At 37.6% G+C, this 26,870-nt stretch overlaps 1 long non-coding RNA gene across 1 annotated transcript in view; it reads right to left on the bottom strand.

Moving 5' to 3' along the window:
* Positions 1-10,208: 10,208 nt before the first annotated feature.
* The window catches only part of LOC139134072 (uncharacterized), a 60,696-nt gene continuing 44,034 nt past the window's right edge, over positions 10,209-26,870 (bottom strand). The window contains exons 5-6 of the long non-coding RNA XR_011552709.1: positions 12,310-12,406; positions 10,209-11,525 (exon numbers count right to left, since the gene is read on the bottom strand). This is a non-coding gene — a long non-coding RNA (uncharacterized lncRNA). The remainder of the gene's footprint in view (positions 11,526-12,309; positions 12,407-26,870) is intronic.

Here is a 26,870-nt window from a genome sequence, read left to right as displayed (position 1 = left end):
AGGCGACAGCGCGCTCAAGGACATCATATCAGACCAGCACATCAAGCGTACCAACGACCAGAGTTCTGTGAAAGGTGAGCGTAAACCATTACTCATTCCGGACTTTATTACCACTCATCAACGGGTTCTCTAACAATTTTTGAATAATATTTCCCCTTCTTTGCATTGGTGACAGTTATTTGAGTCTTCAGTCTTTTTCTTGTTTATAATACATTGTACCGTGAAAGACAATTAGCCCCCCTCTATCAATACAATAATTCACTTGAGTGTGCGAATGATATTTCACTTTTCCATATTTTACTCAAAGTACCAGTGTTCTCTTTCAATACTGTGAATATCAAGCTCCAATCAGGGCATCAATAAAGTTATAAGGCCCCCTTGAATGTGGTGCTAGTGTACTGTACAGATACTCTCCAAATTTTGCCAATATCATAATTCCCTGAACATGAGAACAATATCTCACATGTACATTTTTAAATCACAGTGTTTTCTAATAATTAGATATCATTCCCTAATATTTTTCTTCGTTTGGTGAAGTTAAATACTCATACATAATGACCGTATCACCATGTGAGGAAGACTAATGGTGACACGGTCATTATGTCATTCCTTTGCTGAACGAAGAATAATACTAGAAAGCATTTGCAAGCAAAAGCGAAGTTCCAGAGACCAGAGCAGCGGAAGAAACAAGAGAATGTGTGACAAAGATAGGTGCAGAATGAAAGAGTGCTTTGGATTTTAATATTCAAGCACGTACCTATAGTTAGGGCTGCTAGCAGTAAACACCATAATACAACTAAAAGCAAGGCAGTCCACAGATTACAAATGCCTACATGTACGGTAAAAACGCAACAGATACATACGGGGCGACAACGCACGGAAATGTATATCAGACGACATTCTCGCGAGCCAGAGCAATAATTTTTGCTCCGCTGACCTACGCAAAAATCAATCGCTTGACGGGTAGCGCTGAGTTGTTGCCGTAAAGAGGCGCGTGGTTTACGACGATGATCAGACGAGAGGAAACATCGGACCATGGATCTATTTTTTACATCCATGATCGGACCTAGGCCGTTGAAATTGAAAACCGAGGCCACATGCATTGTCATTTGATTAAAAGCACAGACTAAAACAATTTTCATTGCAATGTCGCTGTTTTCACAAGATACTGACCGTTTGATCTTGGAAAGTTGAGCTGCTTTAACGTGCAGCCAACGCATGCCCTTGCGGTGACAGGGCTGTGTGTTACCGGCGTTAAACAGCCTCGCAGACTGATATAGGAAAAACCGCTGGTGGCTCCTCAGAAATACGGCGGGCAGTTTCTCCGCCAAAACAGCCGATTTTGAATCCAAATTTTGCATTGATCTTCGTTTTCGAGCACACCCACCTCGCCTAGGTACACGATGTGCCCAGCCGCGCTTGTAAACTTACGGAAAGCCTATTTTTCTCTCTCTATGCGAGCGAAATCCGCCGCCATTGTTATCTCATGAGCATTCGGGCGAAACAGTATAGCCACGTACGGCGAGTATTTAGAGAAAAATAAAATCAAAAAGCAACAAAAAACAAAGCGAAAGAAAGCTAGAATTATTAATAGCTGAACGCAATATGATAGTCGAGCAATGGAGAATAACAAATAAATAAATAAACACACAAGAAATGCCCGTAAAACCCGTCCGAGCTGAGCGATGATGTCATAAGCATGTCGCAATGCATTCTGGGTAATTAAGGTAAAATTTGTGTATAGCATGTTCTATGATAGTAATACCGGAAATAGAGAAAGAAAGAAAGAAAGAAAGAAAGAAAGAAAGAAAGAAAGAAAGAAAGAAAGAAGGAAAGTGAGCAAAAACTAACAGTTCCAGAGCTGGTCTTTGGACTAATTAGGGAATTTGGATATGTGGTGACACGGTCATTACGTCATGAGTATTTTCCTTCACTGAAAGAAGAAAAATATTAGGGAACAATATACCTATGGCATGCATAAGCCAAGAATTCATTAAGTTTTGCAAAATAAAAGTTTTCCACAAAATTCCACATTTAAACTTCTGAACTACTTTTGGAATAATATCAATACGCTGTGGGCATCTGTCGTCGGTCGCATGAGTGAGGAACACGACGTTTATGTTTGTGTACCTGAGGAAATACCAGATGACCTCATACAACACATACAAACTAGCTCTGTCTGGGGTTGTAAATGAGAGTTTACGATTGGCACCCTGTGTACAAGATTAGATACAATGTAACATGACCATGCACTGGTCTGTGTACAAGTCTTGTTTATTTCAATTTCCCAGACAGACTGTCTGCATGGGACATACAATTTTACTTGACGCTATAGCAGTGAGCTCATAAAAGTGTGTTGCCTCAATAAACTAATTATCGAGTAAAGACTTTCATGAATGGAAGTGGTATCTTGTGTCTCAATTTTTAACACAGGGTGCCAATCGTTAGCTCTCATTTACAACCCTTGGCAGGGCCTGTTTTGTCTTTATACAAGCAGAATTTCTGTCTGTATCAAGTAGCCTTGATCAACACTAAAGTGGCCACGGGTGTATCTTCCATCAAGTTATACACAATTTCATAGCTTATCATAGGCCTAGAAATTTAACTCGGACAAAGTTACGCTATTTTTTGAGGACAAAATTGACTGAATCTCAACCATGTGAACACTGTGTAACGTCGTGCCCGACAGTACATACTCCAGCTGTGCTTCCAAAGTTCAGGCAGCAGTGGGGTCTATACGGATATGTCGTTATAACACCTATAAAGCTTATTATTATTATTATTATTATTATTATTATTATATTCGTAACAAAACTAGAAGTCTGACTCAAAATTTGCTTGAAGTGAATTTGCTCATTTGGTCAGACTCTAAAAAACAGCTGATTTTTAGACTAAGGTCTAACATAGAATAAGGTTCGTATTTGCAGTTTGACTTTTTTAACATATTTATATATTGTCTCACAAAAATCATCTGTTGTCCCGCTTTTTTTGGTCAGCGGGACAAAATGCCCCACAATTTTTTTTTTCTGGTGAGAACACTGTATTACCATAGGCTAGCCTTCGATACTTGATCTTGTTTATCCCCCAAACTATTAACACGACGAAAGTGGTATTTAGGGGTGAAAGTAGCCAAATTGTTGACCCCATGTTGAGTGCGTAGTAATCGGACGGACGTCGTATTTGGAATGTGATTATAGGGTTAGATATTGATATTTTGAAAATTCAAGCCCCGATTTCCAATTTCGATGTGTTTAGAAAACTTTCTAAAAATGTCGTGATAAATTAGTTATGTTTAATCCATGGACGACGCAACTATATTTCGACGTGTATGGCTCTTAGATATCGGACACGGGGTGTCTCTGTGTGTTCCGTTCGACACCTTGTATACAGTATCCATGGTGGAGGTCTCTGCAACTACCTCCATGTAGCTGTGATATCGCAGCGGTACTTGTGGCGTGTATCGAACGCGATCAGGTCATTGAGGTCATCGCCACAGTCCCGGCGATGACCTCAATGACTCGATCGCGTTCGATACACGCCACAAGTACCGCTGCGATATCACAGCTAACCTCCATGTTGTATCGTACGGTGTGGCTATAACTTCGGCAAGTTTGTACCGCCCGAAATAGCTTCTACCGAAAAATAAAAATTATCCAAAACGGGGCAGCACCGTCACTTGTCTCAATATGCTGTCATAAACGCTATCAATACGGAGCGAAGTGAGTACAACGAACAGCATGTCATTAAATGTCCGAAAACTGAGGTCGTCCGAAAACTGTCACACTGAGTGTACTTGTAGGCGCAGGCGCTAGGCATTCGACGCAATGCGAGCAAACCGTCACTCACTGATGCAACCAGTAACTAAGAATAGTACTGGTTGCATCAGTTACGGTTTGCTTGCATTGAGTCGAATGCCTGTGCTGTAGACATTATGGCAGGGACAAACTAAAACAATAATTTAATAATTTGGTCAAAGGTCAAACCTGCCAGGTATGTTTGGAAAATTGTAATCTTAGTGTAAATATTCATGTCATGGGGATGATCGACCCTTCCCCTCCCCTTTCGTTTCAGTTTTTCCCAAGATGGGGGTACCCTGAAACATATATCATTATTACTGCAACCTAATGGTTCCTACCTTGTCCTTTGCAGTTCCTCAGATGGAGGCAGGCCTTCCAAGTTTACTGATTCCGTCTTGCCTGGCCTTGCCTTGAATACAACTCCACACTACCTGCTCCTCACTCGGTTCAGCCAAGATCATCTGTCTGTCGCTGTTTAGACACACAGTTCACGTTATGATGCATTTTGAAATGACGTGTGCATCATTTAATGCCGATAAAACACTCTAACAACACACTACGGATAACTAAACACTTCCATGGGTAGAACAAAACCAAGACGATACTTTGTGTGTTCGCCGTCCGCGTCCTCTGACCTCGTTCTAATCCTTGATCTGAAAAGTGAGATGCGCCCTCTACGGCAAACTATACGCACAAATCCTATGCTGTTTGGATAACAACATGAACCAGAGGGTGGCAAAGATGAAACCAGAAACAAGAGTAATTTGGCGTCCACATCCGTATATTCCCTCTTTGCTACGTTCCAATTTAATACTCACTGACGAGAGGAACCGACTAAAAATTACTTTATTTTATTCGCATGTTTACATTTGCCATAATATTTATATTCGTCCGCTGCTTCATTATAAAGAATCAGGAAATTTTACAGCTCTAGCTCGCGAGAATGCGAAAACATCACCTCTTTTTCACAGAATATTTTTGTGCACTAAAGAAATACTGGGTAGATTTTTTTATCGGTTCTCAAACTATTCATTTTTTTCCCTGATCTACCAATTCCCTGATCTCCCTTTCACCAGGGATAATGCCATTAGAATGATTTCAAATCTTGAAAATTGCATTTCAGATGTCAGACTCTGGATGTCTACAAATTTTCTCACTTTAAACGATGATAAAACAGAATTTGTAATTTTCTCCTCGGATAGTCCATCAGATAGAAATATCACAGAAATTTGTGTTGGAGATGCTAAAATTCCTGTTTGCTATCAGGCCAAAAGCCTAGGCGTCATCCTTGACTCTCATCTCACACTGAGACCTCATGTTTCAGAGATCTGCCGTACGGCAACCTTTCATCCGGGCCTTTCATCTACGACGCACTGCTCGTATTCGTAATATTTATCAAGGTCTGCCACAGAACAACTTGTCCATGCTTTTATCACATCTCGTATTGATTTCTGTAACTCTCTGTTGTATGGACTTCCGAATAATTTAATCATTCAGATTCAACGTATTCAAAACATGGCTGCAAGAATTGTAACTCGTTCAAAAATCTCTCTTCATATCACCCCTGTTCTGTACCAGTTGCATTGGTTACCGGTGACACAGCGCATTGTATTTAAGATGTTAGTCCTGACTTTTAAGTGTATTCACGGGCTTGCTCCCAGTTATCTTTCAATATGATATCACTCTATGTTCCATGTCGTAACTTGAGGTCAGCTGACCAGTTCAGACTTCGTCCGGTTCGATCGCGCACAAAGAAGTATGGAGATCGTTCGTTTAGTGTGGCAGCTCCCATACTCTGGAACAGTCTTCCATTAGATATTCGGCGTTCTCCTAGCCTGTCAATTTTTAAAACTAATGTTAAAACTTTCCTTTTTAAATCTGCTTTTTAGACTTTGGTTTAGATGGCTTTATTGTAGTTTTTTTTTATTACTGTTTTAATTGCTTTTTGTGATATGTAAATTTTATCACAGCGTCCTTGATCACTTTGTTGTGGATATTGACGCTTTATAAATACATTATTATTATTATTATTATTATTATTATATTATTATTATTATTGTAGTGCGAGACTAATTTTGAAGCTCTTTAAAAAAATGAAAACTTTCACCGTCTCAGTTTTATGAAATCCAAAAGTTTCCTTTTCTCCGTAGAGTTATTTAACAAGAGGATAGCGGCCATTTTGAATTTCAAACATCGGTAAATTTTGGATAATTTGTTACTCTAGTACTAAAATTTGCACGGTGACCCCGATATTTGTTCCTGATTTTGAAAGTGAATGGTTCCTACGGAAAATTTGAGCAAAAGTTTAAATCTTTCACTTTCGAGGCGCATACAACGTCCTCGCTACTAAGCAATCGACGCGTTGACCATCATAGCAAACGGAATCCGACAAAGTTTAGATTTTGCTTTACTTTTAACTTGATCCGATTCGAAATAAAACACCGTACCGTCACTTCATTTCCCTGTTGTTGCTGCTGCTGTTCTTGTTGTTGTTGCTGCTGCTGCTGCTGTTGTTGTTGATCTTAAAGGGAGGGGATCATCGAAACTGCACTCAAAGGTTGTATGGAATGATACGTCTAACCCGCGAATATCTGGAGAAATTCAGCTGTGATTGTAGTCCGAGTAAATCTAACCATTATAGTAAAATACGAGTAAATAAGTAATTAGCAGTAGTCGCAAACATATTTTTTCAACAGATTTAATTTAACTTTTCGATAGATTTAATAAACTAAAATCGTAAGGCACCAATAATAATGTTGAACTTCTTTTCTAGATGCACACTACTGGATGTTATTTTATCGCTTTGACTGCTTCGCGAGTTGAGCCTTATAAACCAAACCATTAGTATGCACCTACTTGCACAGGGGGCAGATGAAAGTCCCCTGGCGTGGGGAGGAGGGTTTTTTGCGCAACGGTTTACCTTATTTTATTTTATTAATTTTGACTGTGATATTTCAAATAAAGTTCAACTCTAAACCGTCTGACTGCTTTCTTTACTACTACAAGTAATTTTATTAATTTTGACTGTGGTATTTCAAATAAAGATTTCGTCATTTTGTTCCAAGATCAACTCTCATCCTACTTTACAACACAATGATTCTTCCTCGAATTTGCTACTGCATTGAAATATGGGGAAACACATACTCAACTTTTCTCCAACCCATTCTCAGTTTACAAAAAAAAAATTGGTGCGACTTATCACCTTTTCAGATTTCCATACTCATATACTGTCTCCCTTTTCCAGAAACTCAACATTCTTGACATCAACAAGCAATGTAAATCAAATACTTGCTTATTAATTTTTGACTTAAAGAAAAATCGCTTTGTTCATGATGAGTATCACTACCTCGACAGATTGCCCCACAATTACCCAACACGGCTTGCAAGGAACGACAATTTCTACATCCCTAAAGTAAACCTCTCTATAATCGGCATAGTCTCAAATACGCTGCAACCAAGAACTGGAATTCGCTACCTGACTCATTGAAAAAAATGATAATTAGGACCTCCTTTAAGTTACAATTGAAGCAATTATCTTCTTTCTACTTGATCTCTTTATTCATTCTGTTCTGTTACCTTACTTTCACCATTTTGATGTATAATTAATATTTTTTTCGTATTTAAACTTCAATTGTCAGCCTGACGCAAGTGCAAACATTGTGAATGTTTTGTTGTTTCTGGCGAATAAAGATTATTATTATTGTTATTATAGTGCTTAACTGTTGGCTACTCTATCACTTAACAACAACAACAATAACAAAGTAATAATAACAATATAATAAGAGACAGACACACAGTGTTGGGGGATCAAGGTCAACTACTTTAATACAAGTTGACAGGCTGCAAGCCAAAGTCCGCCACTCGGGTCGGACGAATTACAGAGCAAGGTAGAAGTATAAGCAGATAGTGTAGTGGAAGAAAGAAAAAATTCGTATGCTCGTTCGAGATTTGGGTGGGAGGGTGGGGGAACGCTCGAGGGTCAAAGCTAACAATGAATACTCCAGGGTAGCCTCGTTCCCACGATATCCAGCACAGCCTCGAATCCGCCCCATTTAAATTACAATAAAACAAGTATTATTACACACAACAGCAAAGAAGTTCTGATTTCGAGTTTTTAGACCTACGTACATCCGCCCCGATTGCTGAGTTAGAAGTCAAATAACAAATATTTTCAAGTTGAAAAATCACAGCCTGCTTTAGTCGATATCCGTTGATATTCGAGTTTTGAGAGTTAAAGCCGCCGCATCCTAGACAGCTATTTCGGCAAGGTGGTCTCTTTTCTCAGACTAATTATCATTTGAAGCAGGTCGTGATTTTTTTTCAACTTGAAATGTTTAAATTTTGAGCTAAAATTAAGCAAGCTGAGCGTGGCAGTTTGGGATGTAAAACTCGGGTATCATACTCTAGCAGCAATAATTGTAGCCCACGGGCCTTTGTTTGCCGTTGGCTATTCAGCCCCGACCCGTAGGGGCTGAATAGCCAACACAGCAAACAAAGGCCCATGGGATATTATTAATGCAGCTAGTATCATACTAGACTCTCCACAGTCGCTGTGCCTTGTTTTGTGCGCGCCCACGATGGGCCTGCATTCGAAGGCTACGCTGTGTGCAGCTGTGAGCACGCGCTGCCAGACACAGCGACTGTCCGTTCTTGCAAGGATATGAATATTCATAAGGGTAGTGACGATAAAAGAAACACCTATCTAACTGAGCGGAGAAAACATATACAAGTACCTGGTAGACCTATATACGCGGTATGTTTTTATTTTTCATTTTTAATTTTATTTGGCTATGGTACTTGTCATTTTTTTGATTAACAGATATGTGGAGTTCTATAAAGTACCCGGATCAGGCAGAAACCCGACCGGTCGCTTGCAAGAACGTCCAGACCCTGGGATTCGCGTCGCGTCTCTGAAGGGCGCGCTAGGATGTTATAACGACTTAATAAGAAGCGAACATCGACTCTTGATCCGATATACTTATTTCGTTCTGATTCAACTGCCTATACATCGTCATTTATCAGATGACATGTTTAATCTTCCAGTCGACGCATCGATTGAACTTAATTATTCGGTCAGAAATTCATGGTGAGGTTTAAGTCAGACCCAAAACTTCAATAGTGATATACTGAAAGAGTTAATTTCCCCTTGCATACATCAAAGTAAATAATGAAAAAGTTTAATATTGGTACAGCTTTCTATCTAACGTATATACCGGAAAACATAGGTCTATATCAAAGATACATTACCATGGTTCAGGGACACCTTCGTAAGCAATAGAATAACGGGCCCGCTAGAGAAAACACCCGACTGTGTGAAAATTTCTTGTCGGCCGTGATATTCCTGGCGCAAATCATCTGTGGCAAGCTTGTTAAGGTTGATGAACTTGGGTAGTAATCCTTTTGTAAGGATTGTTTTATTCGGCTTGAAACCACAAGCTACGGCTCTGATTTTCTCAAAATTTAACCCATAATTGATGGATCCAGGTGTTGTCAAAATGGGCAGAACAGTAGAAAATGAAAAATCTAAATGTTTTATAAATATTTCAGGACTCGAGATTTCAACTTTATATAAAGAAAAACTAGGCAAACAAATTGTGGATTTCTTTTCATTTTTACTGAGTATTACATGTGATTCAAATTGTGAAGAAATAGAAAGTAATTACATGCCTTGTTCGTAATCAGATATCTGGAGTTTTGTCGAAAACTGTGTGTCATTTTTTTCTTTCAATAAATACATCAAAGTTTAGAAAGTAAAATCTATATAAAACATTTGAATTGGATCATTTTGAATTCGAATTCTGAATCACAAAAACAATATCAAAGTAAGGATTTAGTCATTTTTTCTGAAAAATAAAATTAAGTGTTGTCTTCTCGATGAAATGTAATTGTAATTCAAAAGTTATTTATACCGACCAATAGATATTTGCATTAAACTCTCTTCACAGGTTAAGACCTGGAATGCAAAGTATATTCGCAAACGTGCCCATTTACATCTGACTTCTCACGCTCTGCACAGATTGTTTCTCTTATATTTAAATAAATTGTGAATCGCAAAACTCTTTGCACATTTTGTTTCAAATCAAAGCATCCGTTATGAAATTTCGTTGCAAATTCTATCTCGTGATGTTACTTCTGACGATGTAAGATAGTAAACAAGAATGGTCAACGACTAGAACACGTTGGTAATTTACATTCAGACGAGACATTTTCTTCTCCTTAGTATATTTTTGCATAATCGTAATAAATTAGTAGCCAGGCCCTTTTCATAACCCATTATTAACACTTTTGAATTGACACTTTCAAAAGCTCAACACGACTCATTTGCACACACACTGATTGTGTTCTAGATCGCATTCTTTGCTAATAATATCAAAGACAACAGACTGTTGAAAGCAGTGATCAGATAATCAATTCAATTCAATTCAAATTACTTTATTGTCCATTAATGAAACACGCACATCCACAAATGGAAAATTTTCTTTCGGCACCACAAAGCTCCTGACTTACAATAAAAACACACACATATATACACAATCTTGGGGAAAAATCAATAAATTACGTATAAAATTCCGAGTTTAAAACTGCCACAGCTGAAGGTATAAAAGACTTTTTGTACAAGTTTTTACGCGCAAAAGGTACCTTAAGTCGTCGACCTGACGGGAGGATTTTAAATTCTGTGCTGAGTGGATGTGTTTGATCCTGATGGATCTGAATGGCTTTCCTCTTCAAAGATTGGTAATATATTACTGAAAGTTGCCGTTGTTTTATACCAACAATCTTTCCTGCCAGATTGACGACTTGTGTTAATCTCATTTTGTCCTTAACTGAGAGGTTCCCATACCAGGATACAATATTAAACGTTAAGATGCTCTCAACAAGCGAACGATACACAGTTACTAACATATTCTTGCTGACATTAAAGCCTCTCAGTTTCCCGAGAAGGAATAAGCGCTGCTGTGCTTTTTTACAAATAAATTCAATGTTGTCTGTAAAACGACATTTCGAATCTAAAATTGTACCAATATTTGAAAAGAGACACTCTTTCAATTTGTTTTCAATCTACATTTATCGGTCGAAGTAATGAGTCCGGAACTTGCTTCTGTGCTCCCATGATACAAAGTTCTTTAGTTTTACCGACATTTAATTCAAGAAAGCTTTGGTCAACCAAGACTTCAAATAATCTATGAATAGAAGATAACGACTGAGAGAGTATTCGTCTTTGAGTCGTGCAACTAAGGCCATGTCATCAGCAAATTTTATGAGAGTGAGAATGACGTTATTACATCTTAATTCATTTGTATAAAATCTATGAAATCTATCAGTTACCATGTAGATGATCCCATACAATATCTTCCTTTACCTTCATCTCATCCTGTAGTAAATCAACGTTACATAATTATTTCAAAATTATCATCATAATATTTGTGAGCCTCATCAACTACAAATTTAATTGCATCAACTTGCATTTTTCATAAAGCAGAAAAAGTTGTAGAGGGTAATTTATGCTTTTACTGACTTAGACTGAATTGGATTGGATGTGCTAAACCGGATAAAAAGTGATCATCAAATCTGGCACCTATAGAAGAGGATAAATCATATTCCGACTTCTGTGATTGTAATAAATTGTCATCTACAACACTACTGCATTGGTCATTCACAGATGTACATGTCTTCTTATGAATGCAGTAATATTTTCTGTAGACTGCTATTTTCTTGCATGTTCTTCTCCTGCATAATAGACAGCAAGATTAAAATTAACATACTTTTGAGTGTGCATATGAGCTGAATATATATATATATATATATATATATATATATATATATATATATATATATATATATATATATATATATATATATATATATTCAATAATCATAGAAAAGAAGCACCACTCTCTCTTAAAGGGACATAAGCTGTAACTTTTGGCAAGTCTTTCAGTATTCTGCTTCTGTACATACCGTGTCTGACCCTAGTCTTTTTGTCATGCTGAAATTTCAAGTATTCTTTTTGTCAACACAGCTTGTATGTGTGTACTGATTTATTATTAATTGATTGTTTACAAATGAATTCTAGTCCAGATTTGAATACAATTTTCAACAATAACAATGGAGATTATACTCATATAGATTGTGTTGATATGCTAAATAATTGGCATTAAATTACAGTTCAGGGATTCAATGCAGAAAGTACAGGGATTCAACCACAAAACAAAAGTTCTGAACAAATAGCCAAAAGATATGGAGCTTTATCAAATTTTGTATTATTTTGTGCTTGACTACAGAACTCTACTGCTTATCTGATTTTCTTGCCTGCTGATTTGTACTGAATCACAATAGTGAAATCTGGTCTTTGGAGTTGCAATGCATTTGTGAGCAAATTCTTTCAGATCCACAAAGCCTCTGATCTGGAAACCAAAAGGATCACAAACTCAGTCTCAGTTTCAACATACTAACCTACCACTTCAAAGTAAGTGTTCAAGCCAAATTAAAAATCTGAAAAGTAAAAAATTACCTAGTTTGTGTACTTGGATTGGTCCCACATGGGTCAGCTTACACAGGTGGACCCTCTGATCCTAAATTAATTATTTGTAGGAGCACTATCAACCACCCTGTAAAAATACATGTATTAACAGTTCTTAATAGAGAATTCTTCGGGTGATTCCTTTTGTATTTTCCTTATATGGACATTTCAGTCTGAAATAAAGAACTATTATTATTATTATTATTATTATTAATAATATTCATACACAAAACCGCCACAATCTAATCAAAATTAGCTGTAGAGAATGTGTCTTAAATTTCACCAGGGGACACTAGGTCTCTGCTGGTCCTTTATAATTCCTCATCATACTGCGTGGAAAGGGTTATCATCAGCAAAATGAGAAAAGAATACACCACATGGCGGTAAAGACAATGCCATTTTTACATTAATCATTGCTATGACTATTGTTATGGTTGAAATGGATCATTTACATTAAAAAAAATAATGTACATTGCAGTGGTTGTTGATGATAGCCTGCCCTGTGTAGTGTAGTAAAGTCATTGCTTGTACTCTTCATTAGGTGGAACATCTTAGAATTTTTACGACTTCTATACACATGTAAAATTGAATTCATTTCTAGAAAATTGATTCTGCTCATTCTATTGCTGTAAAATAATGAGACTCTGACACTACTTGATGGTTTTTTAATATTGTATGTATTTGTTGTACAATTTCTGATTCCTTTTAACAAGCGACCTAATCATAAATGGTCAATAATGCTTCGTTGTGTCATGCAGAATAACTATTTGTGACAGATGTGTTGATGAAGAAGGTAGAAAGGTAATGACGACTCATTTTAGGATGGCCTGACAAAAATGGCAAAAATAACTGCAAAAATATGTTATAAAAGATTTCACCGTAATTTGAATATATCACATTCAGATAATATCTAGGAACATGTCGACCAAATATCAAAGCTATCAGATAAGTAGTTTTTGTGAATACATGTTTTGACCAAAAATTGTTCCAAAATACAAAGTTACAGATTTCATCATAATTTCTATAAATCACATTTTGATTATCCCTATCAACCTGTATACCAAATATCAAGGCTACCAGACAAGCAGTTTTGAAGAAACAGTGACCAAAAAATGACAAAAATTGCCTCCCCCATACAAAATTGCAGATTTCATTACAATTTCAGTATATCACATTAGATCATTCCTTTGAACCCTGTTTTCTAAATATCAATGCTATCAGACAAGCACTTTTGGTGAAAAGAAATTGACCAAAAATGACAAAATTGCCTTAAAAATCCAAATTTGTTTATTTCATCAAAATGTTCATAAATCTAATTAAGATCATATTTAGGCATCTGTATACCTAATATTAAAGAGGGAATTAGTCAAGATGGAAATAAAGTAGCTTTGAATGTAACAACTTGACGGACGCCAGACAATGGACAATAGATGACACCACATATCCACCTATTGGATAAGCTCCTCATCACTGACACCAACACTAAACATCAATGTTTACTTCAAAATTATGAACACACTACTTCATATGATGACTACGAAAATAAAAAACATAATAAACAAATTTCATTACAATTTGAAAAACTTGTCTATAGATCATGCATATGAACTCATACATTGAATTTCAAACTAATCAGATAAGCGGTTTCAGAGAAGAAACTTGAACTGAAAAAAGAAAAGTTGTAATAGGCCGCTGACAACAACAACCACTATAGACGATGAAAGATGGCAGACAATATTGATAAGCTCCATGTCAGAGACAATAATGCGATAAAAGTCGTTCTGTATATGTTTCTCATTGTTACATGTATGTTTCATATGATCCATATCCAATCTCAAATGATAGACTTGTAACTTTGGTAACTCAACACAACCTTAAAGGGAAACCTAAGTCCAGCGACATTGACCGTTTATCCCTTCCAAAATCACCCTTGAATAAAATGCAGCTCAAATTTGCAACATAGTTGCACGCACCGACGACTACGGAGCGACGAAAAGAGACATTGAAGTAGACGACATTTATGGAAATGAGCTCGGAATCCCATGGGCGCGAAAGGGCTCATGGGAGGAGCGTGCGTGACGTCATCGGCGATACACGAACGTGTGTGACAGCCTACCAAACCATTGGAGTCTATGACTGCAGGAGTGCAGTTCTGCACGTTACGACTCTTTAATGCTCAGTAGCATAAAAAATAGTTAACAGTTGTTCAGTTGAGTGCAAAAATCACTCAGGGAAGAACAAACGGATCGAGTCAGCTTTTACCGTCTTCCCACAGAACAGCTTTTTCGAAGACAGTGGCTTAAGAAAGTCGGGCGAGTTTAAAAATCTGTGAAAGATACAACGTTATGTTCTAATTCTTTCAGGATGATTGTTTTATGAGGGATTTCGGGATTCTGATACCGATACAAGACGATACTATACACAATGCGGTTCGTATCTTGACATGCTGAGTCAGCCTACTATCGCCGGTTTTAACCAGATAAATATTAATATTGGCGATTTCAGGACTCTAAAATCCGAAGACGAAACTACACAAAGCGTCTCTTATCTTGACATACCGGGTCTGCCACATCTCCGATATATAACCAATAAATATAGGGCAATTTCGGGACTATACCTTGTAATATTGATATTACAAGATATTGGAATGACTTTTTGCCTACTGTGTCTCGGCACGCCGGGTGTGAGAAATCGCCGATATTATATTTACCCGATAAATATCAATTGCGCCGGAACTCTAGGCTAATATCGATACCAGACGATCCTAGATTTACATGCACTGTGTGGTGTTGGCATGCCGGGTCTACGAAATCACGGATATTTATCCGATAAATATCGGCGACTTAGGACTTTAACTCTGATACTAGACGATACTTTGTCAAATCGTGGGTAAATATCCGATGTATATCAGAGATTTCACCACCTAACAGATCTGACCACCCGAATACCTCTGTCCGACTCTTAGTTCAAAATAGCATCCATGGCCGGAAGTCAAGAATACTGTATGTTTTACATTATTAGATTTATTAATGCACGAAATACATTTTTACATGTAAAGCATTTTTTTCATTAAATGCCCACACGGGACTTCGTCGAGAGTGCCGATCGGATATCATCGGGACTCGGGAGGCCCTTGCACAAATTAGATTCTTTACATGTAAACATTTTTACTTGGCGATCGGGACTTGAACAGAGGACATATCGGAAATCATCGGGAGTTTGGGCTGGTCTTGTATGAAACACATTCCTTACAACAAGCTTTAAGACGATACTATTTTTTAAATAGCGGGCAAATATTCATTATATCGGCGATTTCATCACTTTGTAGATCTGAGTATGCCCGACTTCCTAAGTTCGACACCAGCTTCGAAAAACAGACGACACTATAATAGATTTGTCAAATCGCAAATAAATATTTTCTGATACATATCGGAGATTTCGCAACCTTAAAGATCTGGCCAAGCTCGACTTACACGGTATCACATACAATCAGTCAATCATTCCGTATCATTCACGAACCAAAAATTAATTTTAAGGGACTGATACAGAAAACGTAGCGTTGAAGGATCGCAGTGTCACTCAGTCTCTCCAATCCAGTTCGGGGTCTGTACAAGCACAGTGACTCCCTCCGCTGAATCATACACAAAACGCAAGCAACCAAGATGTGAACGATGTTTTGAGATGCTTTCTAATTATTACATATCTTGGACTGGTTCAAATTAGTATGGTTTGATTTCAGTCAGGGAAAAGTAATACTCGATGTAAGAAATATCGCTGTCCGAACTCTCCATAGTCGTCTTACGAACACGCTGAACTGTTCACAGTACTCCTCCAGCTGCAAGCTCCAATCGTCTGTATCGCCGATGACGTCACGCATGATGAGCCCTTTCGCGCCCATGGAATTCCGGGCTCATTTCCATAAATGTCGTCTACTTCAAGTTCTCTTTTCGTGGTGCCGTGGTCGTCAGCGCGTGCAATTATGTTGCAAATTTGAGCTGCATTTTACTCAAGGTTGATTTGGAAGGGATAAACTGTCAAAGTCGCTGGACTTAGGTTTCCCTTAAAAATACCGTCAAGGACAGTGTGCTCACATTCGGTTCAAATTGGTCCATTTAAAAAATATTTAAACAAGAATGACAAAAGCAGGTAAGGTCTGCAACTTAGGTACTGGAAGTCAACTTTAGGAACATGCGTGTCAACTTCTATGGCAATGGGACAAGCAGATTCTACATACATTTATAAGCAAATGTCCTAAAATAATCAGCCACAGAAGGCTTGAGAGAAAGAAAAGGTGGGAGAGTGGGGAAAATATAATGATCAGGTAAAAAAAGTAATTCCATCTCATTAATCTTCTAGATCTCCCCCCGCCCCCCAAAAATATCAAATCATCCACCCCTTGGTATTGACCATGTTTACATGAACAGCTACAATGGCCAGATAGCAGGAAATGTTAAAATATTTGAATTATTTACAACCTTGGGGATTTTGATTAATGCTATTAGTGCTATCATTTGAGTGTAAACAGCACTTAAATTAGTTACAGATAGTGAAATGCCTTCCACTGTAGGGTTGATTATGACATCTGGAATTATCCTGGATCAAAATTTCTTATCAATTCTTTGTGTCTTATAAGGAAAAGATGCAAAAGTTGGTCCACAATGAAAACGTTACCCTCAGCTTTGTTTTCTGGATCAAATTATACTACAAATTGATACCAAAATATAATAAATTATGCTCACAGCTTTCAACATTGTCTCAGAAGATATCCTGGGTTGGAATAGGTCATTTGAGTTCCCAGACTGAGAAAATTACCTAAAATATACAAATTTGGGGTTCCCAACACTTTTGAGTTGAGCAGAAGATTTATCTAAGAACATCCCTCAGGACTTTTACATCAAATTACAAAGCTATCAGACAAGTATTTTTGAGAACAAGTTTTCTTGACCAAAATGACCAAATCGTTTAAAAATACAAATTTGCATATTTCAGGACAATTTCCACATATCCAACTATCGTCATCCCTAGGCATCTGTTTACTATATATAAAAGCTGTCTGTCCAGCGGTTTTAAAGAAAAAAAAATTAAGATTTCTTGACCAAAAATGACAAAAATTGCCCCAAAATGGTAATTTTGCTAATTTTGTCATAATTTCAACAAATTTGAAGGGTAACACCCTTGCAACCATCCAACCTAAATTTGAGAACAATTGGGCCGGCAAAAATACAAAATTCAAGATATCTTCACGATATACATAAAATTGTATGAGGTCCACCTAAGGTACGTGCACATTAATTTTCAAAGCAATCAAAACAGTGGTTCTTGAGTTAGTAAATTTTGACCATTTTCAGTTTTAAACTCATTTGCATAATTTTGGCAATGCAGACTTCATTTGAACAAATCCCATCTATAGCCCAGAATGCATCCACACAACAAATACCAATTAAGCTAAAAAGTGCAGCAGTTTGTGAGTTTTTGATGTTGACTGGCATACTGTACGTCCAAACATACATACACACCCTAACAATCCCAACAGTTTGGCTAAAAATAGACCATTGTCAGAGGTGTCAACTCGAATTGCCAATTAGCCCTGTATTTGCATAGAGCTTCTGTCATGAAAAAAAGGCTCTAATCTATAGTTTTTGGTATAGCTGTGGTGCTTTGAAACACTGCTCACATACATCAACACCACAGGTAATGACCCCTTGAACCCTGACCTCCAGTGGTAACCTCCCGTATGAAAGATCAAAACTTGAAAAACTAGTACATACAATGTTTTCATCGGGTTCGAACTCACAACGTTCGGCACCCAGTCACCTAGCGGAGAAGCCACAGACAAAACTGCTTGGCCAAATCCCCAATCTCAAAAAGACTGGTTCAATAACCAAGCTAAGTTGTTATATGACCCTGACGCCCAGTAGTGACCAGTGCCTCGAGGACTTCAATCAGAGCTGGATGACGAGGACTAGATTAGATGTGATTTTTGAACTTTTTGATCAAAAATCAGCAAAAATTTGCCTGATAAAAAGTTTGCAGACTTTTTCACGGTTTTTCTAAAAGTGGTATCTTTCCAGTAGATAATATGCAAATCTAACTTTTCTGTACTCAGATTGGTTACTAAGCTTCAGAGGAGATTTTCAACAAAAAATTACCCCAAAATACAAATATGCAATTGATTTGAAACTATGTATTAACCTTCATGAAATCAATCGTAGCTCCAAGTTTCAAAGGAAGTACATAGTATTTTTACCAAAAATGGCATAATTGCCTGCAATATACAAACATGTGAATTCTAGCATGATTTGATTAACCTTACTGAGGTTAATCAAATGAAATTTTTATACAAAATTTAAAAGAAATTTGACAAACTGTTTAAGCAATGAAGAAATTTTGATGAAAAACAGGAAATATTGTTAAAAAATTAAAATCTCATAACCATTGAACAAAACTGACTAAAGTTACCCATAACAATCTGCATACAAAATTTCAATCTATGGGTCTAGCTGTTTTAAAGGTGAAGCCTTCAATGCCAAGTCTCAATGCAAAAGTTGATGGACGCTGCCACCACTGCTGCCCATAGGTAATGATATCAACAAGAGGCAAATGACAATTGAAGGCAGACAATTATCTATCGGATACACTTTGTGTAACATATAGTGGAGCTTCCAAAGTCATTCTGTAAATGTTACGGGTTTCTCATTGTTTCATACAAATCCAAATGGATCACAAGTGATAGAACATGCAATTTTGTGTAACTATACACCACCTTTGCAGAACATACTTAAATTTGTATCATACATTAGTTAAGATCATCAGTTTCCTTCAAACATAGCGTCAATGACACTTGGCTCACATTTTGTTTGGCAGCCCACTGACTGCACGTGTTTACCCCTGGGAAGATGCGTACAAAGTAGCAAAGCAATTGGACGGGCAATTTCAGAGAAAATGATTTTATGACCAAAAATTGGAAAAATTGCCCATACAAATATGAAAATTTCACCACAATTTTGATAAATCCAACAGAAGAAAATCTTTGGAACAAGAATATCATCTTTCAAAGCAATCCAACAAGAATTTAGGGAGAAGATGATTTTTTGACCAAGAATGAGAATAATTGCCCAAAAATACAACTATAAGTATTTCACCACAATTTGAACAAATCTAACTAAAGTCACCTGATGATAAAGAACCTGCATACCAAGTTACAACCAAATCTGGCCGGCGATCAATTTGCAGGATTTTCCCTTTTTTACCTGACTTGCATATTTTTGACACTGACATGTTCAATTGAACAGATTTACATCTCCAACCCTGGGTGCACCTGTACACCAAATCAAAAACATAGGGCCAAAGTCCCTGAAGCTACTATAGACATGGATACAAAATTAAGTATTTCCTGACTGTATGAAATTATCTCACTAAGGTCATCCTAGGGACATGTAAACCAAATATTAAAGCTGTCTGACCAGCGGTTTTGAAAAAACAAGCGACTCAACAGTTGACAGAGCTCTGCTGTGTTAACCTTTTGTGACACATGTATTGATGAAGAAGGTGGATATCTTTGATAGCTCATTTCTGGATGGCCTGACCAAAAATGGGAAAAAATTTCGTAAAAATACAGATTTGCATATTTCATCAGACTATATTAGTCTATAATAGCAAATAAACCAGAGTTAATTACATTCCAATTAAAGTAAACAAGACTTGCTTAAATCAAGATTAAGTCATAAAAAAAACAGCATATCTGTCAGGTTATAAAGAATCTTGAGCTGGTTACCTTTATCAGTATTTTCATCCTATTAACCAAGCACATTTTAACTTTCAAATTAACATTGTAAGTAAGTTCTGTTGAATAAGTTGAGACTGTACGTACTCAGAGAAAGCACACTGAAGAGACAAATCTTTGAAACTTAAGAAGTTCAAGGTCATCAAAAGCATTATAAGGAATCATGTTACACTTTCATTGCACTGTTTACACAGATTGCATAATTGCTATAAATAGCACATGAGGAATCTTACAGCCAAACTTTACCATAAAAACCTTATCACTTTGACCACTCTTTTAATTGACCACTCTATTTTTTTCCTCAAAAAGTACCGGTAATCTTATTTTATCCTTACCAAGTCAACCATAAATGGAAATTAGAACTTTCTCTATCTCTATTTATTTGACCACCCTATCATGACAAACTATTATGAGCAATTTCTTAACATAAATGGTGGTTCAGAATATCAAAGTTGGGATTCAGGAAAGTTGCCTTTACATGTTTTAATCCTCCAAGATGGTAAGCATTTCACTATGAACTGTCAAAAAAAGTTGAACTTTCTGATAATTCCACACTAAAATTATTTTGGCTTTGATGATTTCCTAATTAATTCAATTATTTAAAATCATATTAATTATTTTTTTCCGGGTGAATTGATAGGGTTTATACAGTACAAGAATTACATACAATGTAAGTCAAATTTTGACCAAAAATGACAAAAAAATTCCTTAAAAATACAGATTTGCATATTTCATCACAATTTGTACAAGTCTAAGTTGGATTACCCCTAGGGACCTGTATACCAAATAACAAAGCTGTCTGACCAGCGGTTATGAAGAAGAAGATTTTTTACCAAAAACACCTTTTTTGGCATTAATTTGCCTATTTTCAACAATATCAAAAAATTAAAAAAAATAGTTTCTCAAAATCGTATTTTTCATCTACACAACAAATATCAAATCAGTAAGTACTGCGGTTCTCAAGATATTTGAGTGGACGGACGCCTCACAAACGGACATACATACATACATACATACATACATACATACATACATACAGACTGACGACGGATGCCGGACGGATACCCATCCCAATAGCTTCTATAGACTATAGTCTATAGTAGCTAAAAATGGTAGGTGCTGCGGTTTGGAGTTTATAATGTGGATGGACATACATCCATACATACATAAATACATACATACCGTACATATATACGTATGTACATACATATGTCACTGACGTACCATATAAGCTATATATATGCATACCGAATGTGAGCTAAAAATTATGAACATATACTTCTTCACAAGACCTCTATGTGTGAGAGAAATCTTGCACACACCCTAGATGCCAATCCCAACAGTTCAAGCCAAAAATAGACCATTGTCAGAGGTGTCAACTCGAATTGCTAATTAGCCCTGTATTTGCATAGACCCTCTGCCTTGAAAAGGGTTCCAATCCATTTTTTGGTTTCACTATGATCCATTGAAACAGTCTGCAGATATATATACTTCCTCATACATGGCTTTAACCTTTGAACTCTGACCCAGTGGTGACCTGTGATAAGCAGAGACTCATCTGAGCTAGGTGAAGAGAGCCAGATGTAACATGCGCTTCACTTTTCAATATTCTCTCATATTCATTAACAAACAATGGTGGCAAATTGTTTGACAGTACAACATTTATTTCTGGGCTACTTGATAACACAAGATTTTGTACTTTTATTTCCTCAACTGATGCAAATAATATTTTTCACGATAAAATAGTGTTATTTATGGGTATGATTTCCCCCTATATGAGACACTAACATAAATTAAACAAGAAATATTTTTGTTACCCTCAAAGAAAATACTGCATAAGTTGAATTATTAATGTTGAATCTGATGAACTAATTTTCATCACTGCCTACCTACTTCAACAATCATGCATATTCCATAGGATTCCTATAGTTAATGTTTTTCTTGACATGTTTTTGAAACTAACAACTTCTTGGACTATGAATTATTTGACAATTTTAGAATTCTGTACCAGTATTAATAAAGTTATCAAAACTTTGAATCCTGGAGACATTAACTTATGATCATCCTTCTTCAATTGATCACTATCTGGAGAGAAAATCTTGCAATGTGACGGTACACATCCTAACAATCCCAACACTTTGGCTAAAAATAGACCATTGTCAGAGGTGTCAACTCGAATTGCTAATTAGCCCTGTATTTGCATAGTGCTTCTGTCTTCAAAAAAGGCTCTGATCAAGTTTTTGGTATAGCTATGATGCTTTGAAACACTACTAACATACATCAACACCACAGGTAATCGCCCCTTGAACCCTGACCACCAGTGAAGACCTCCTGTACGAAAGATCAAATCTTGCTACATACTAGTACATGTATGACCCTGACCCCCCCTGTGGTGACCAGTGCCTTGAGGAAAGACTTCAATCAAAACTGGATTAAGAGGACTAGATTAGATGTGATTTTTTTTAATTTTTTGACCAAAATCAGCTAAAAAAATTGCCTGAACAAGTCATTGACAATGACATTATAAGTCCCCACTTGTTGTGGGTTCGAATCCGATTGAAAACTATCTGTATTGTAATAGGAGTATTAGTCTTGATGGGGCAGGGAAATGTGGTCATTAAGAAGTATCACTGGAGTGTATATGTTCAGATCTATGGGCACATAGGACTATGTCATTGTTTCCAATTTGACACAAGAGGCATGTCTAAGTTATGGTTCTAAATCGGGTTAAAAGATCAGACCTCTAGCTGTATTGGCCAGCCAAGAAATTTATATGCACATAATAAATGAGGTACAAGATGTCACATCTTAAGGTCTATTATCCTATCAAAATTGAAGCGTAAAGAACTTGTGGTTACTGAGTTATGCATATATATGTATAATCAAGGTCAAAGGTCATCAAGGTCACGTGACATTTTGAAAAAAAAAATTGTATTGCTAATTAATCCCTATATGCCAAAATTCAGACCTCCAGCTCTATTGGCTTGCCCACAATTATATATGTGCATATGAGGTAAAGCATGTGTTGTCATAAGGTCTCCCATCCTACTAAATATAAAGGACATAGCACTTGTGGTTACTTATTTATTGACATAAACGTGTATTTTAGGTAAAAGATTATCGAGGTCACATGACATTTTGTCAAAAAATTTCTATCCTATAGTTATCCCTATATACCAAAAATCATACATCTAGCTCTATTGGCTCACTCAAAATTAGATATGCGCATCATTAATTTGAATTGTACAAAACATGGAGAAACAAAGTCACAAATTTAATCAGAACAGCAAAGCGTGAATTTTATAATAATGCTTTAAAACAATCAGGTACCAATGATTTTTGGAAAGTTTTTAAGCAACTGGTTCCAACTTTCAATTGTAAAAACCCTACTTTTGTAACAAGTCAAGGTAATGAAATTTCAGAAATACAGGAAATGGCAAATGTGTTCAACAATTTTTTCACAAATGTAGCTTCTGAATACATCAAACACAATGATAAGACCAATGACGATATTTTAGATAAATTGCAACTCTTTGTTTCATCTAATCTCCCCAAGGACAAAAAATTTGTTATCCCTTTGCTCCAGGAAGCTGAAGTCACAAAATTTCTCAATAGTATTGATTGCAAAAAGTCGACTGGTTTAGATGGCATTAGTTCTCGCTTTTTGAAGATTGGAGCAACCAAAATAACATCCAGTCTCACTGCAATTTTCAATTACGCAATTTCCTCTGGGACATTCCCTGATCAATGGAAATCGGCAAAAGTAACACCATTGTATAAAAAAGGTGCAAGGGATATTGTATCAAATTACAGACCTATTTCTGTCTTGCCTATTTTGTCCAAAATTTTAGAAAGACATGTTCATGCTCACTTCTGTAACTTTCTGTGCACTTTCAACTTATTGTCAAACAAACAATCAGGTTTTCGCAAGTTTCATTCATGTCAAACTGCATTAACAACATCACAAACTCATGGTACCAAGAAATTGATAATGGAAATCTGATAGGTATCCTACTTGTTGATTTCAGAAAGGCGTTTGATCTTGTTGATCATAATATCTTACTACAAAAACTTAGGATTTATGGATGCTCAGAAAATAGTTTGATGTTTTTCACATCATATTTGGAGAAAAGAACCCAGATAGTTTCATTCAATGGGGCACTTAGTGATTCTTGTCAAGTCTCTGTGGGTGTACCACAGGGATCTATCTTAGGCCCCTTATTCTTTCTACTTTTCATCAATGATCTTCCTTTATTTACAAATACATCTGATCTTTACATGCATGCAGATGACACTGCTGCACAGGTCACCAGTACTAAGTTATTTTGAGCAAAGCTAACTTAAAAGTCACCTGGTGATAAAGAACTAGCATTACCAAATCTTCAACCCCATCTGGCCGGCGATCAATTTGCAGGATTTTCCTTTTTTTTACCTCACCTGCATATTTTTGACACTGACATGATTATTTGAAACAGATCTACATCTCCAACCCTGGGTGCACTTGTACACCAAATAAAAAGATGGCAGGTGCTGCGGTTTTGGAGTTTATAATGTGGAACGGACATACATCCTCACATACATCCATACATATATAAATATGTATTAACGCAAAGGAACGACACGGAGACAAGTGTTTGGCCGAAATCCGGGGTTATGCATGCACTGCCATGGCGGGGGCGACGAGGCGTCATGGCGGCCTGGATGGCGGTACTGGGCTCTGGGTACCGTGCATCGGGCAACGTGTTTACCGGTCGCCCGCAGTTGACCCATGACAGTACCCCCCTGGAACTTTATTGTGTAAAGCATTAGACATCAAATCAGGTCCAATAATCGTTATCATTCAAGGTAACTAAGAAAGTTACTGAGGTCCAAAGAACATATTGAAAATGACAAAGGCAATGGGGTCATCTTGAACCACAAAATAGTGGTGGTACCAGTTGTCCGGAATGGGTAAGCGTACCCTGCCAGCTAGCCGCACCCGTCAAGATTGACCCAAAGCGACAAATCCATTGTTATTTGGTGAATTCACCAAATTACTTTTGTGAGTCAAAATTTGGTATGCTGTCACTCATCATAAAGTAACAGACAGGTCATATTTTGATACAACATCTCCGTATCTACCATAGAACTTCTTAAATGATTTCACTAATCTACTTTCTGAGAATCCTTGCCTCACTAAATTTTGAGCTAATAGGCTGTGTCTAACTCAAAAGTCTTCATATGAATTGCATGCTCTACTGTATCTAAGGAGTTGTGAAATATACACACCATAAGCTGGAGATGATGGTATATTGCTCGACAAAGAGGGAAAGTTTATGATTTCAAAATTGAAATCGTCTCTTTTGTCATACAGCTTAGCATATTTTGTCTAATTTCAAAAAATACGTCTAGGTATGATGCCGAGTCCACACTTTCAGTTGTTTCTTTTATTTCTAAATCATCTGGGTAGATGTGGTGTAGATAATTGGATATACTAAGGATTGTTTAAACTGATGAGATCATCGATATATCTGTTGGTGTTGTTAAATCACTTGGCAATCCTTACACCCAGATTTCTGAAGTGATTGTATGAACTCTGCTTCATACGAATACAAAAATAAGTCTGCAAGAAGTGGGACGCAGTTTGTGCCCATGGGAATGCCTATGGTTTGCCTGAATGTCATGCCAGACAGTACCCCCAATTTATGGCCAAACCCCGTGCATGCATGACTGCGGTGCGGCAGTAACACAGCCCCCCTCCCCCCTCCCCCGTGGTGACCATGCGCCACTGGGAAATGTCTCATAGTATATGTTCACAATGTTCCTAGCGTTTCATGTCTCTATAGTTCATGTAGTGTACAACGTTGGCATTGTCCAGCGAGAACCGAGTCCTATGTCAAATTGTTAGCCAGTTGCGAGTACCTTCAGTACTACGTCAGTCGAGGGTCTCCAGTGGTGTCTTGATGTAGATCTGGTACGCATCACTCCTCCATCAGACTGCCCAGTGTCTTTATGAGCCGGTCAGGTAAGCCGGCTTCAGCAGTGGTTGTGGCGCCACCACTGCATAAGCTTATGCCCCAAAATTGAACCTGCGACTCATATTGGGTACATCTCTTCCCATTCTCTTACCATTCCATGGCAGAGGTGGCATGGCGAGTGGGCCAATTGTGTGGCCTAGGTGCAGTTCTTTTGTTATTTCGGTGGAGACGGCATCAGGGCGGTCGTTGCTGACTGGTGTTTTGCTGACTGGTGTTGCGAGTGTAGCGCGGTTCCCACTGAAGCCGATGTTAGCACCATGGGTGAGGTGGTGGATGAGGTTGGCTGTGGCTAAGTTTGTGTGGGTGGTCGTGCAGGGTAGCTGAGAGCTTAGTGAGGTTGATTGGCGTTGTCGGCTGTAGCATTGCGATCACAGTCGCTGTGTGGCTGGTCGCTCCCTCGGAATTCTAGGTCTGGGGGGTCTCGTGTTTGGTGCTTTGGTGGTGATGGCAGAGCATTATGGTCGGTTGGTTACACACGGAGCACTTGTGGAGCCTTCCATATTGGCAGGGGGTCTTGCATGAGCCTCGGTTGAAAGATCGACATACCTGAGGTTGGTCATACTGTTTCTTGTTCGCTGGGTTCTCCCAATAGAATGGGTTGGTGTCGCTGCTGCATACGTTTGGGCAGTCAGTCTTCACATGACCATGTTGGCCACAGGTGAAGCAGGAAGGACGCAGGTGTGGCTGGTTTAGGAAGTACTGGAAATTGAGGTCGCCAGGGTTGGCTTGCTCCAGTTGGCCCTGTCCCAGGG

This window comes from Ptychodera flava, chromosome 5 (genome assembly GCF_041260155.1).
Source record: "Ptychodera flava strain L36383 chromosome 5, AS_Pfla_20210202, whole genome shotgun sequence".
Classification (NCBI taxonomy): domain Eukaryota; kingdom Metazoa; phylum Hemichordata; class Enteropneusta; family Ptychoderidae; genus Ptychodera; species Ptychodera flava.
Note: the sequence above shows the minus strand (reverse complement) of the source record. Positions and strands in the feature narration are given on the sequence as shown.